Source organism: Protopterus annectens, chromosome 10.part0 (genome assembly GCF_019279795.1).
Source record: "Protopterus annectens isolate FY-2018-M chromosome 10.part0, PAN1.0, whole genome shotgun sequence".
NCBI lineage: Eukaryota > Metazoa > Chordata > Ceratodontiformes > Protopteridae > Protopterus > Protopterus annectens.
In genome coordinates, this window is record NC_056744.1 from 1,004,702,994 (window position 1) to 1,004,718,792 (window position 15,799).

A 15,799-nucleotide genomic window follows, 5' to 3' on the forward strand; every position below is an offset into this window, starting at 1 on the left:
TTGATCTTTTTGTTGCTTATTTTCTATGTTCTGTATAAGGCAATTTAATGTGACCTTGCCTATTTTGCAGAGACACAGCTGACTGCAACCAATAAATGCAGGCATGCAAAGCCCAAGTTTCTCTATACACTCTACTCTGCAGTTCGTATTGTACTTTAAAATAGTCAGCAGTTGAGCAAAGATACTATGCTTCACTCTAGTTTGCATGTTGATGTCCATGTTTAGACTTAGATTATTTATTTTAGACAAATAACATCTCCAGTAAATCAGCTACTAACCCATAGGCTCAACAGCTCATATAAGTAAGCACGTGGAATGATGGATTTGCACATTCCAGTCATCTTTGTAGCCAGCCTGGTTAAACTGGGTGTTCTAAGAGAATGCAGCAATTGTCTCATGTTAGTGACAACCACCTTTTACTTAAACCAGTAGACACAGTGTGTGAGAGATGTAGTGATACAATGTTATAATGTTATTGGAGGCAAACCTTTCTCACATAGCTGCAACATATAACAAACAGGTTGTCAGTACCACACTACACAGCATAACTAATATACACACTGTTCAGACCATGCACATAGACATATATAATGTAATGATGCTGTTTAAAGTATAAACTTAACTAAACCATAAAGACCACCTAAGTGTTACCTAAGAAATAAGTACCCTCAGCACCCTCACCAACACATATCACAGGCAACACCCATGATGAAATATCACAGGCAACACTCATGGTGAAATATACATTTAACAGTCATACAGACTACGTTCAAAAGCTCATAAGGCAATTCTCTACAAAAGGCAATCTCCTAGTCACAGATCATTCCATAGTGTGGCATACCCATGCACCACACACCAGGCTTTACAAAGAGAGGATCATAGTCAGGCAACACCCATGATGAAATATCACAGGCAACACTCATGATGAAGTATGCATTTAACAATCATACTGACTACGTTCAAAAGCCCATAAGGCAGTTCTCTACAAAAGGCAATCTCCTAATCATAGATTACTCCATAGTGTGGCATACCCATGCACCACACACCAGGCTTTACAAAGAGAGGATCATGGTCAGTTGCCTATCAGGCACCATGATTAGCCACGTCATGCAAGCACTTAAGTGCTTGCAGTACAAGTACACATGATGCAGTTGTAGTATGCATGAGTCTAAGTGACTTGGAACGTACCTTCCTGGAGTGCATGAAGATGACAGAATGGAGCTCTCGGAATATGTGTCTGAGGCTGGTTTGAAAGTAGTCCTGTGCAGCATTCCACCATCACCAAGAATGATGATGCAGTATGAACAAAAGATTATTGATTTCAATAACTGACTTAGCTTCTGGTGTCATTCAAAGCAAGGACAATATATTTCAGCTTGAGAAAAGATAGTAGACAGCCCCAACTGCTTTGCCAGGGATAGCCTGCACCTCTCTCCCAAAACTTTTATATACTGGCTAAATCCTTGTTTGCTGCCACTTTGTTTTAGACAATGTCAGTCTTCTAAGGATTCCTACATAATTAAACAGAACCTGGATAATATGAAGGTATTACTGTTCCATGCTGCTGGCCTTGACAAAAATCTCCAATCCCTACAAGCACTCTTTTTACCATGGAGAACATTAATATATGCATCATCACAGAGACCTTGTTCAAAACCATTGAAAGCACTCCATTAGTGCAGGGTTTCAGTGCTCCTCACACAACACATTCAGGCTCACATCATCAGATGATGGCACTAAAGGTGGCAATGTCTCCATATTCTTAAAAAAAAAATCATCTCCAGACTCATTAGACAAGATAACAACCTGGAACTCCTCTGTGTCTAACTTGCTATAAAGAAAATCCCTTGTCATACCATAGCTAACTATATGACCCCTCTTCCCCTCGGCTCATACCTACCAACTAATTAGCATGTATTCCTTATGTATTATGCAAAACATAGTTTTTATAGGAGGCCTCAACTACCTCTCAATAAATGATGTGACTTGTACATCCTCAGACATTTTTGTCTAGAGATTTCTTGTCTTCATCAATACCAACTCCTTGGAACAGTTAGTCCACACCTCAACCAGAGGTGAGAAATTCCTGGACTTGGTCATTACCAGTATGGGACCGCTTTGGTACCCACCAAATGTAACTTCCTCCCTGGTCAAATCAGACCACAAGTCAATCACTTTCACCATAAGACTGAAGTCTGAAGCCTCTTCCAATACCTCGGTATTTAGAGATTATGTAAAGGCTATTTTCATCTGCTAAAACTAAGGTGGTGAACTGGCTAAATTCAAAAGCCCCTTCCATCTTGATGACCCCACTGCTGATGTGGAATTAGTGACTGCAAAATTCTGAGTTGGCTTAATAGTTAAGGTGTTTACCTCACAGATACAAGGCACAGGGTTTGATTCTCACCTTTTGGTCACTGTCTGGTTATTGGCTAGACATGTAATAGTCTACAAACTGCCTAGTATTTACCCATGAACCTATGAACAAGTAGCTAGCTGCTTAGAAGCATCTGTCCTCCTCAGAAATAAATACAATGGCAAGTTCAAAAATAAATGTGGTGGAACCCAAATATAAACAGCCTTTACAATTAAAAAAAAAAAAAAAACTCATAGCATGCAAAAATATCTAACTCTCAAGATACCAAAAATACTCCTGCTAAACTAAATAAGGAACTCTGGACCCTGATCAAATCCGCCAAAGCCAAATATGAAGTAGAAATAGCCATCAGGCAAAAGATGACAACAAAGCCTTCTTTAATCATTCTAGGAATCTCATAAATAATGGCCAGCACAGTGCAGATCTAATAGTAAGTAATATAGGTTCATAGGTTCATACTAGGCTATCTGCCCTAGGGCATCCACAAGCCTAGCCAGAGTGTGTTTGGCTTTCGCCACCCATTTTAAATTAATTTTGCTATGCCCTTTTTCGAGGTTAGTATACTGTGCCTCTGTCTAACAGTGACACAGAAGTGATACCCGGGGTAAACCTACGATCTCCCATCCACTCATCAAGATTCCTCTTACAGAGAGTCAGTGAGGGACTCTGCCTAACCTAGACTGGGATTTTATTCCAGAGTGAAGGGAGCCTCTGGGTTATGAATCTGTCCCTCCAGCATGTCCTATTTATTTCAGTGCTGAGGTTCAAGTCTCTCGAGCGCGTAGCTCGATGGGATTTGGATTTTCTGAGGTGCAGCATGTCCATTAATTCCGGGTTGGACATGGCTTTATACATCAGGCACAGATCGCCTCTGAGCAGGCGGTATGCCACTGAGTAGAGCTGGAGTTTCTTTAACCTGGCAGCATATCACAAGCCCAGACTGGGAGGAAGTAGCCATTCTATTAATGGACAAATTTAGATCAATTTTCACCCTCTCTCTTCCCTCCAGTATTATCAGATGATGTACCCACATCTATACCCCTCTCCCTAAATCTGTCAAGAACAAGATCTGAAGGCACTATCTCAGCCCAAGAGACTACATCTACACCAGGCTGCATACTGGTCAAGCTGAAACATGATTTGTCTGACTCACTACAGAAGCTATTCAATATCGGTCTCAAAATAGGCTTTGTGACAAATGACTATGGGACAGCAACAGTCATTCTCTTGCACAAAGGTGGAGCTTCAGTGGACCTGGATAATTCAAGACCTGTAAGTCTGACAATTCTCATTTGTGTGGCTGTGGAAAGGATTGTTACAGAATTAATAAGGAAGTATATGTGTAACCTGTATACTCTCAACCCAACCCAGTTTGGATTCATCATTGGCAGGTCCTGCCTACTTAACCTGGTCAATATCTTTGAAAACATTACAGAAGCAATGGATGAGGGCAAAAACTGCATTCTGCATATCTAGCCCTCATAATGGCATTCAACTCAATCCCACACTCTGCTGTCTTAGATAAACTCTTCCAGCCAAATGTCAATCCCTCTGCATCTCTTTGGATAGCACAATGGCTCACAAATAGAACCCAGGAAGTTAGGGTGAGTGGCTGTACCTTCTTCCAAATACCTATCATTATGCATGCACCTCAAGTGTCAGTCCTTAGGCCACTCCTCAGGTGTAGAAGATAATGTTAAGGGTTTGTAGTTGACCAAATTTGTGATGGCTGTAAACTTGGTGCCATCATAAACTCCCCTGAAGACACCAAGATCCTCCCAAGATGGCCTCTGCCAAACAAATAGCTGGCGTCAAAACCGTGGACTAAAACCAAATGCCAAGAAATTTATAATCATGTACTTTGAAAATCATGACACCCCTTGTAACTTTCAGTTTAACAGCACACCCTTGAAAATTGATCCTGTAGATAGGGATCTGGGAACCTGTGTCGACAATACAGTGTATTTTGATCAGCACATATTCACTGTTGTAAGGAAGTAGTTTTTCATTGCACAGTTTATATCTAAAGGTGTTGCACCTAGGTTTAGGGATGTAATTATTTCACTGTACTTTGCACTCATTTGGCCGATTGGCCAGGTACATACAGAAAGGGGCATCAGGATCTATATCATATGAGTGAATCACACAAATTGCGAGCACTCATATCGAACGTATCGGACCTCAAAGTGCTTTTTCTGAGATTGCGGTACAGTGAAGAATGGGATGGTTGCCCTTTCCTCACTGTAGTGTGATCTCTAAGTTGGAATATATATTTAGCGGGGAGGGGGCACAGCCCCCCACAATAGGAAGTTCGAGGTCCGGTACGTTCGATATTATGAGTGTTCACAATTTGTGCGATTCGCTCATATGATATAGACCCAGGGCATCATACTCAAACATTGTCACAACTATAATGAGCACAATGTTTTTTCACTAAAACAAAAATTAAGGGCCTAAATTGTAATGGCTATGCAAACCATCTTAAAGATTTGTTCTTCTTCTCAGTGTCGCACATCTAGAGCTTCAACAGATTCTATTCTGTCATAGCTGTTACACATTTGTATGTCTAGTGCTATTATTAACATCTGCTCAAGGGATGTCAGTTTCTGTTGCAAAATAAAAACAGATGTTGTAAGTATGGTTTGTATCGCAGGTAATCCTCCTTCTGTGGAACCATAAGATATTCCACATAAAGGATAGTACCTCTCTTACTCTATTGAAATATAGTTTGAACGAATGGCTGGGTAACTGGGTAACCACAAATTGTCCCCCAGTTTAGCACCCCTGCCCTTCATGGATAAAGGAAATATATAAATGTCCCAAGATAACCCAAGCGGCCTAGCTGTAGGTTTTTGGTATGCATGCTGTAAGGGCTAAAAACTAAAATGTGAATGTAAGACTAGTCTTCTTAACTTAGGGTAAGAATTAGCCAGTAACCTAATTTTTGCATATTTCCAGTTCACAACGGTTGGGGGTTGTTGTAATGGTTAAGGTGTTTGCTTCACAGGCACAAGGTACAGTGTTTGATTCTCACTTTGGGGTGGGGCGTTGGCATAATGGTTAAGGTGTTTATCTGACGGACACAACAAGGTGCAGGGTTTGATACTCACATGGAGTAACTGGCTAGGCTTAAAATGTTCCTCAAGGGCAGTCAGCCTAGTATTAATCTATGAACTCTATGAACAACCACACCTACTTATGGCGTCCAGACCCTTTTTTTCGGCGCTTTATCCAAGTGACTTATCAGCTAATAGTAGTCAGTATTAGAAAGTGCAAATAGTTATTAACAAAATGACACTAAGATTGTTGATATAGGATGTCCTACAGTAAAAAAAAATAATTATTTTGTGACATTTATATTTTCAAATTTATGTTCATATTTTTATAACTGAGGGTCCTACTGTTATTAAAGGGCATGGTGTGAAATGTCATGGTGGGAGACATTGAAATTTATTGTTAATCCCCATTTATATCACACCATAGCTTAGATATTGCTAGTTGTTAGTAATCACGACAGTAATATTTCCATAAGTACTTAATACTTTAAAAAACAAATGACGTATAAAGTGTTGCACAACATCAGGGCAAACATTAGATATTATTGAAGAAAACTCTCTTTGATATTTGCAGTGTAAGTTGCACATCTTTATTTGCCTTCAGTGTTATTTATATTGCTAAGTATAAAATTTAGCACATGCTTTCATATTTCTGTAAATATTTCAATAAACATTCACTCACAGAAGAATTTCTTGTGTGAAAGCTTATGTCTGGTTAACAAGGTGTTTTAAATTGTATGTCTAGGTGGTACAGTGTTCAAGATTGACGGTTTGTGAAAATTTAGGCAACATATGATTTAGGGCTTGTGTGCATTATAGTATGTTACAGTATTTATGGAAAAACTATGAATGCATGGACTATTATCACTGCAAATAATACTTCTGACTGGTAACATTGCTATTCATACAGTTTTAATAGCTTGTATTCATAAAATATTTACATTGGTTTATCTTCTGTTTTTTAAATAATTTTTTCAGAAAATGCTCTGAAATGCAAGATGTGTATAGACTGCTAGATGTGTGACATTCCACTCCACATAAGTGTTAATGAGTTAATTTCCTCGCAGGTCAGAAGTCTAGTCTGTAGCTATTAACTCGATTGGTTAACTATCTGCTTGTTTTGGACTAACTCTTGAAGGAGGTTAGTGCTGATGGTCCCTGTTTTATTTATCCTGGTTTATAATACAACTATGACTGGTAATTATTTTTCCATAATTTGTATATGACCCTAGACCTGTTGCATTGTGGACAGAGTTGTCTTGACCATGATTTGCAGATAATACAAAGAATATGTTGAATGTGACATTAAAGATGGCAAAGACCATGCCTTCTCAAGGGCAATTAAAACCAATAATAAAAATAGTAAAGGACGACAAGTAAATCTAAATGGCCACAAATACAAAATATTAATTAATTAATGAAAAGTGTCTATAAGAACCATAAAGAATGTAATGTATTAAATACACCAACTTCACAAATATGAAATGTAAATGTAACAACCTTGCAAAAATACTTCATGGGGTTTATCTCAGAACACGGTTTATAGCAGAAAGTACATTATATCACTTGTTTTTCTGCCTTAATTTTAAAATTGGATTCTGATTTGCATATTCAACCTGGGTTCCTCATCTACAGGAAATAAATTTATCCATTTATATTCTGCATTTTAAGTTTTTAATATTTGTCAGTTGCTTGCCAATATATCACTTAGAAGTAGGTAGTTGGGCTTAAATTTTTGTAGGTACCTTAAGTGGAAGGTATCTCTGGTTTCAGTTTTATTTCAAATGATACTGCTTTAGAGTCAAACCAAACAAGTGATGAACATACCCAAGGGACGTTGCATGATGTTCCATATTAGTAAGACAAGATTCAAAATGCTATTCCTCCCCAGAGGGTACCCTGCAAATACAAATGCCCTAGAACAATTAGTCAAAGTCCAGGAATGTCTGTGCTTATACTAGTGGCGGTGGTTTTCCTAGTCCTATGTAGTTGGATAGTTTTAGATCACCTAGGGAAATGGTACTGGGTTTAATACTGAGTGATTCTGTTTCCTGCAGATAGGTGTCGTGGCTTTCTTGTGTCCATAGAGTGAGTTCTTTAGCTGTCTAATATGTGGTGCAGGACCTTTCTGATGGCTATTTGGACATGAGGAAGCTCTATTGCATCATGCTGCTTTACCAGCCTTGATGTCAGTCTCTTGGATGTAGGTTAAGACACCTCCACCTTTTTTCTCCTCCCATGCAGTAGGCATTATAGCCCTGCACAACTATGTCACTACATAGATGTCAACATCCTCCAGTATGAAAAGGGCTTTTATGGACTGGAGTTTCTTGTTTAGGCTCTTAGCATTGATCAGTAACACTTGCATGTTTTTCTTTGCTTGTTTTTTGTTAGTAGATTTATCAGGTTGGCATTGCCTAAAAAAGGCACAATGGGGGTGAAAAATTTCTTTGTCAATAATCAAGACCTGAGAGGGGGGAGATGCAGGCCATCACTTGTGAAGCAGCATGGTCTGTCGATCATATCCTTCCAGGCTGACAAATATTGGACTCCCTTTGAATGACACCAAAAAGTAAGCAAACTAATGAAGTCAATTTTTCTCTCATATTGTGGCATTTTCCTGGCAGAAGGTAGAATGCTGCTAGGTTCATACCTGCCTTGAACACACAGTCTGAGAGCTCCATCATGTATCTCTTCATATAGTCCAGGGAGGTACAACTCGTGTGATTGACACCAGCATGAACTATGACAGAGTCATATTGGTATTTGTTGTTCAAGGACTTGAGTGCATGTGTGATCTGACAGATACTGGCACCAGACATGCATCTAACCATCGCTTTTTCCTTGTTCAGCCTGGTAAAAGGCATATCTGTATGTTTTATAATGGTGTCACTTATAACAAGAATGTTTGGTTGGGTCAATGCCTGCATTACGGGCATAGCATCTGTGACTTTGGGACTCCTTGTGTTATGTGAGGGGGTTAGGCTTAAGTAGTTGAGCATGCCTTGGGGCTGTGTTATATTTTGGTTTAGACAAGTCAATCTTTAGAACCTCGGCATGTAATGGATTGTGTGAATTGTGATAGCGTTCAAGAGGTGTGATGTACTGCTGACTATTTTGGTGTCTTTTACTGTGTGTGAGTTTTGCCTCTAAGAGTATTATATATATATATATGTGTATATGTATGTATGTATGTATATATATATATATATATATATATATATATATATATATATGTATGTATATATATCTATGTATACATCTCTCACACACTGTATTTTGCTGTTTGAGTAATAGATGAGCTGCTTTACAGCACTCATCTGCCTCTAATAAGGAACGATTTGAAAAGGAACAGGCGTCTGTGTCTACTTTCTTCATTTAAGCTTTTATCCTTCAGATTACAACCATTTTTCATGGGAATTTTATTTCAAAACTGACCATTCTCACTGAAAAAGAGGAATTCCAGTCAACATTAAATGACAGCTGTTACGGATACCAGGTCAACGAAGGAGTGTCTTTTAGTGTCCCCAACCTTTTCAGGGGCAAGTTGGTTGCATCTACGTTTCCTGTATTTTGGGCTCACCACTACTTACCTAATTGCTGAGTCAGCATTTCTTCATCCTCACCTTTTCTGGCAGGGCAGGCCATTATCTTATTATTTTTACTGCCTGGTATCGTATACTTAGTATTGCTTGTGAAACAAGTCAAAACCATGCAGCTGTATATTGCTTCCAGATTAAACAGCATGGTAAATAATACTCGTAATGTTAAGTAAAATATGGAATATTAATAGCCAAATATAGAGTAGTGTTTTTTTTTCCTGCTTGCATATCCAGTGTACAAGACATGTTTCTGAAACACTCTTAGTTCCAGCACAGCCATCCTTTTTGCCCATTGCAAGCTAATGCAGCACTACCTGTGCTCTACAAACTAACATTCACCAATGACAAATGCATGTGTATTTTAGTGTAAGTAGGGTTGAATTCCGATGATGATAACTTTGATGATGCAGTAAGATGGTGATAAGTGCTTGGTGATGCTGGTAGTGGAACAATAAACACAGATATCCTCATTCTAACTCTAATAAAATTTTATCACACCCTATAGAAGTATCCATTGTTGGAATAAGTATGGAATATGTGAAATAAGGTGGTAGGTACTAGGCAATGTCCAGCATTGTAAGTATGCATTAGATAGTATTCATCATTACTGAAAAGAACAGGAACTTCCCAAAGAAACTCGTGCACGAAAGGATGTAAATTCTTTTCTTTTATTCCACAATCCTATAGCAGTTAAGCGCTTTCAACTGGAACCCAGTCTTCTTCAGAACAGTCAACAAGCACCATAACTTCCTTTTTATACATAAACCAATACAATCATTTTAAAAATTGCGCCAAAACATTTAAAGGTATAGTGCACATTCAGCAGCAATGACCATAAAAAATCAATATTTATAATCTTCCTAGATATTTGAATAAACCCATATCTAGTGTATACAATAATTATACTGTCAAACTATTAAACTATATAAAATATTTATAAAACATTTGTATATTTAAAATTATTTTTAAACATGTATGTAAACTATATATAGTATATAAAAAACTAAAAACTCTATTTCATATTCATACTACTATCAATATTGGAAGACTTGAGACTTTTTAATAAATCAATAAGTATATTATCAATACTATAATAACTCAATGACTTATACTAAGAGAGGATCAAGAAAGGTTTAATACTGATGGACTCGTTTAGTCCTGGGGGTCTAGTAGCGTCTAATAAAATCTGCCATCTGCTTTCCAAGGCAGCCAGTTTCATCTTCCAGTTTCCCCCAAATGTTGAATAACTAATGGTATCTATGATAGCAGACTGAAAAGTGTGCTCTTTACCATATTCATGGATATGTTTAGACAATGCATTCTTCATGTCCTTCCTCTGAATACGGTAAAGGTGTTCATATATACGCGTTTGAAAACTCTTTCAGTCTTGCCTATGTAATACATAGGACAAGTACAACATGTAGCAATATATATCACCCTACTTGTGTTACAATTTCCAGTTCTAGTTCTAATACATGTAGAGTTGAAGTTTTTTAAGTCTAATGTATCTGGATTCATTAATAAACTTACACTGTTTACATCTGCCGCATTTTGTTGTACCTTTGTACATATCCTTTGTGGCATTATCATAATTGGCTTTCTCTAATAATCTTTTAAATTAATGCCTGTCTTATATACAAATTCAGGAGAATTTCCCACATTACGTTCCAAATTGAACTAACAAGTATATTCCAATGTTGTCGTAATATGTCCTTAATAAAACACGTATGTGGAGTGTAAGTCAAAATACATGCTCGACTAGAATAACTGGATGGCAGCCCTTCATGTTTTCATTAACTATATATTTACCTAATAAAGGGGTACTTCTTACCCCATTCATTACCCACATATTCAATTGTATCCAGGAGCATGTGGTCCGGATATCCACGATTACTAAATAATGTCCTAATGGTATCAAGTTCCGTTCTCATCACAGCTTCTGTCGAAGACATCCTCGCTGCGGATACACTGCCCCTTACGATGTTTTTAAAATGTGTGGAGGATGGTTACTTGTAAAATGTAGGTAATCATTGGAAAAAGTTGGTTTATGGAAAATTCTAGAAGTGAATGTATGTTGGTCAAGACCAACCAAGGCGTCCAAATAAGCAATGTCCACAGTACTAGTTTGATGAGTAAATTTTAAAATGTAGAGGATAGATTGATGAAAGCCATAAATTCTTGTAATTCCTCTATAGAGGCCTTCCACAAAATAAAAATGTCATCCAAAAATCTGGCATAGAATGAGATGTGAGTATAAAAATGACTCTTAAATAACACTTCCTCTTCCCATTCCAGCATCACCATGTTGGCAAAGATGGGGGCACACGACGCACCCATAGCAACACCTTTTGTTTGCTTGAAATATTCCCCTTGAAACACAATATAATTGTGATCTAACACCAGTCCCATCATGTCACACAACAACACAACCTTGTCCCAACTAACCCCTGCATGTTTCCTGAGGCTATTTGAGAAATGTTCGATTCCTAGTTCTCTGGGTATACTGGAGAAAAGATCGACCACATCAATGGTGACTAAGATGAGGTCTGGTCTCCAATATTCATGTTGTAATTTGCCCAAAAAACTCCACGAATCTTTCATGATGTGTGGGATATTTCCATAAATGTGTTTTAGTTGATGATCAATCCATTTCCCTATGTTATAAGTCTTGGAATGGGAGCCGGAGATGATGGGTCTGAAGGGTGGTTGCTCCAAGGATTTGTGAAGTTTGGGTATGCCAACAATGGTTGCCAGAATGGGGTGGTCATTCTTCAAAACATATAAGTGTCATTTGTAATCCTGTTGTCTATTAAATATTCCTCTATAGCCAGATCTATACGATGGTGTCCGATGTTAATCTGATTTAAGGAGACATTTTCGTAAGTGTCTGCCTGATTTAAGATGTCATAAATACAAGACTTGTATGCTTCAACATAAAAGTACTAACCCACCACCCTTGTCGGGTTTCATGATGCGTACCTCTTTATTCTGCATCACTTGGTTAAGACATTCCTTTTCTGATTGAGTAAGATTTTGTGGTGGACCGTTATGCAACAAATTCCTATGTCTAATGTCCCTGTGTAGTCTATAAATGTCTTGACTAACCAATTTCTCAAAATTTGATATACTGGGATGAGATACAGGAACATAGGAACTCTTTTTGCGCAACTGTATGTTTTCCGTACCAACTGCCTGGTCCGTTGAGCCATCAAAAATCACAGCCAAATTGAGTTTGCGACAAAAAAGTTTCACCTGCTTGATATTATCAACTAAATTATTGCTAACAGTGGGAATAAATTTCATTCCTTTGTGCATGACCGAATGAAGTCGTCATTTACCTCCACATCTGTGTAGTTATAGACTTTGAAACCTTCAAAACATGTGACCATAGGATAATTCAAAGATGACTTCCTACTACTAATAGTATTTCCCTCTGAAACAATATTCTGATCAATAAGAGGGGTAAATGTCACAGATTCAGTTTCATAAGTCTTGTCTACTGTAACTACACTTGCTCCTGTGTGGGAATGTTGATCTATTTTTGTATTGGGTCCACTGTTTGTTGGGATGTCTTGCAAAAGAGGCTTGGCACTCTGAAAATCCCTATGTGTAGTCCAACGGGGTGGACATAAAACCTACTTCTGACTCTTTAACTTTAGGCCATATATAAGCTCTGTTGTTACTGTATGCTTCGTGGTCCCTAGTAAGTTTCTTGCTTTTCCTCTCAAATATAATATTAGCCCTACTCTCCGCTTGAAAAAATTGTTTTTAAAAGTTCATTCCAAGTCTCATAATCTACATCATTACATATAGTCTCATACATGATTTCTAACTCATCTCCTAAAAGGTCACGTTTCTCTTGTTGATATTTTAATAACAGTTCCATGAAAGCAATTCCAAAACCATCAAACATACTATTAAATTCATTCATCACTTCCACATTATAAAATATGCCTAATGGTAATTTAAAAAATCGTAAACCTTTAGGAACCATCTTCAGATTTATACAATTTTTTAAATAATTAACATCTATTTTTGCATTGTTGTATGCAGTAAGTTTCTTACCAAAGTCATAAATCATTTTCTTGCTTTTCCTCTCAAATATAATATTAGCCCTACTCTCCGCTTGAAAAAATTGTTTTTTAAAAAGTTGTTTTTTAAAAAGTTTATTCCAAGTCTCATAATCTACATCATTACATATAGTCTCATACATGATTTCTAACTCATCTCCTAAAAGGTCACGTTTCTCTTGTTGATATTTTAATAACAGTTCCATGAAAGCAATTCCAAAACCATCAAACATACTATTAAATTCATTCATCACTTCCACATTATAAAATATGCCTAATGGTAATTTAAAAAATCGTAAACCTTTAGGAACCATCTTCAGATTTATACAATTTTTTAAATAATTAACATCTATTTTTGCATTGTTGTATGCAGTAAGTTTCTTACCAAAGTCATAAATCATTTCTTTCAGAGAGCTATATATGTGATTTTTCTCATTAAATTTCTTATTGTAATTCTTTTTACCAAAGTCATACATATCACCATGTCCATTTAGCACATTTTCAAATAGCTCTCTATCATCACCCCGACAAGGGTGGTGGGTTAGTACTTTTTTATGTTGAAGCATACAAGTCTTGTATTTATGACATCTTAAATCAGGCAGACACTTACGAAAATGTCTCCTTAAATCAGATTAACATCGGACACCATCGTATAGATCTGGCTATAGAGGAATATTTAATAGACAACAGGATTACAAATGACACTTATATGTTTTTGAAGAATGACCACCCCATTCTGGCAACCATTGTTGGCATACCCAAACTTCACAAATCCTTGGAGCAACCACCCTTCAGACCCATCATCTCCGGCTCCCATTCCAAGACTTATAACATAGGGAAATGGATTGATCATCAACTAAAACACATTTATGGAAATATCCCACACATCATGAAAGATTCGTGGAGTTTTTTGGGCAAATTACAACATGAATATTGGAGACCAGACCTCATCTTAGTCACCATTGATGTGGTCGATCTTTTCTCCAGTATACCCAGAGAACTAGGAATCGAACATTTCTCAAATAGCCTCAGGAAACATGCAGGGGTTAGTTGGGACAAGGTTGTGTTGTTGTGTGACATGATGGGACTGGTGTTAGATCACAATTATATTGTGTTTCAAGGGGAATATTTCAAGCAAACAAAAGGTGTTGCTATGGGTGCGTCGTGTGCCCCCATCTTTGCCAACATGGTGATGCTGGAATGGGAAGAGGAAGTGTTATTTAAGAGTCATTTTTATACTCACATCTCATTCTATGCCAGATTTTTGGATGACATTTTTATTTTGTGGAAGGCCTCTATAGAGGAATTACAAGAATTTATGGCTTTCATCAATCTATCCTCTACATTTTTAAAATTTACTCATCAAACTAGTACTGTGGACATTGCTTATTTGGACGTCTTGGTTGGTCTTGACCAACATACATTCACTTCTAGAATTTTCCACAAACCAACTTTTTCCAATGATTACCTACATTTTACAAGTAACCATCCTCCACACATTTTTAAAAACATCGTAAAGGGGCAGTGTATCCGTGCAGCGAGGATGTCTTCGACAGAAGCTGTGATGAGAACGGAACTTGATACCATTAGGACATTATTTAGTAATCGTGGATATCCGGACCACATGCTCCTGGATACAATTGAATATGTGGGTAATGAATGGGGTAAGAAGTACCCCCCTTTATTAGGTAAATATATAGTTAATGAAAAACATGAAGGGCTGCCATCCAGTTATTCTAGTCGAGCATGTATTTTGACTTACACTCCACATCGTGTTTTATTAAGGACATATTACGACAACATTGGAATATACTTGTTAGTTCAATTTGGAGCGTAATGTGGGAAATTCTCCTGAATTTGTATATAAGACAGGCATTAATTTAAAAGATTATTAGAAAGCCAATTATGATAATGCCACAAAGGATATGTACAAAGGTACAACAAAATGCGGCAGATGTAAACAGTGTAAGTTTATTAATGAATCCAGATACATTAGACTTAAAAACTTCAACTCTACATGTATTAGAACTAGAACTGGAAATTGTAACACAAGTAGGGTGATATATATTGCTACATGTTGTACTTGTCCTATGTATTACATAGGCAAGACTGAAAGAGTTTTCAAAAAGCGTATATATGAACACCTTTACCGTATTCAGAGGAAGGACATGAAGAATGCATTGTCTAAACATATCCATGAATATGGTAAAGAGCACACTTTTCAGTTTGCTATCATAGATACCATTAGTTATTCAACATTTGGGGGAAACTGGAAGATGAAACTGGCTGCCTTGGAAAGCAGATGGCAGATTTTATTAGACGCTACTAGACCCCCAGGACTAAACGAGTCCATCAGTATTAAACCTTTCTTGATCCTCTCTTAGTATAAGTCATTGAGTTATTATAGTATTGGTAATATACTTATTGATTTATTAAAAAGTCTCAAGTCTTCCAATATTGATAGTAGTATGAATATGAAATAGAGTTTTTAGTTTTTTTATATACTATATATAGTTTACATACATGTTTAAAAATAATTTTAAATATACAAATGTTTTATAAATATTTTATATAGTTTAATAGTTTGACAGTATAATTATTGTATACACTAGATATGGGTTTATTCAAATATCTAGGAAGATTATAAATATTGATTTTTTATGGTCATTGCTGCTGAATGTGCACTATACCTTT

General features: G+C 37.0%; 1 protein-coding gene across 1 annotated transcript in view; it reads left to right on the forward strand.

Moving 5' to 3' along the window:
- EIF2B3 (eukaryotic translation initiation factor 2B subunit gamma) overlaps positions 1-15,799 on the forward strand; it is a 1,604,034-nt gene that overhangs the window by 1,546 nt on the left and 1,586,689 nt on the right. The gene's annotated exons all lie outside the window — the stretch shown is intronic.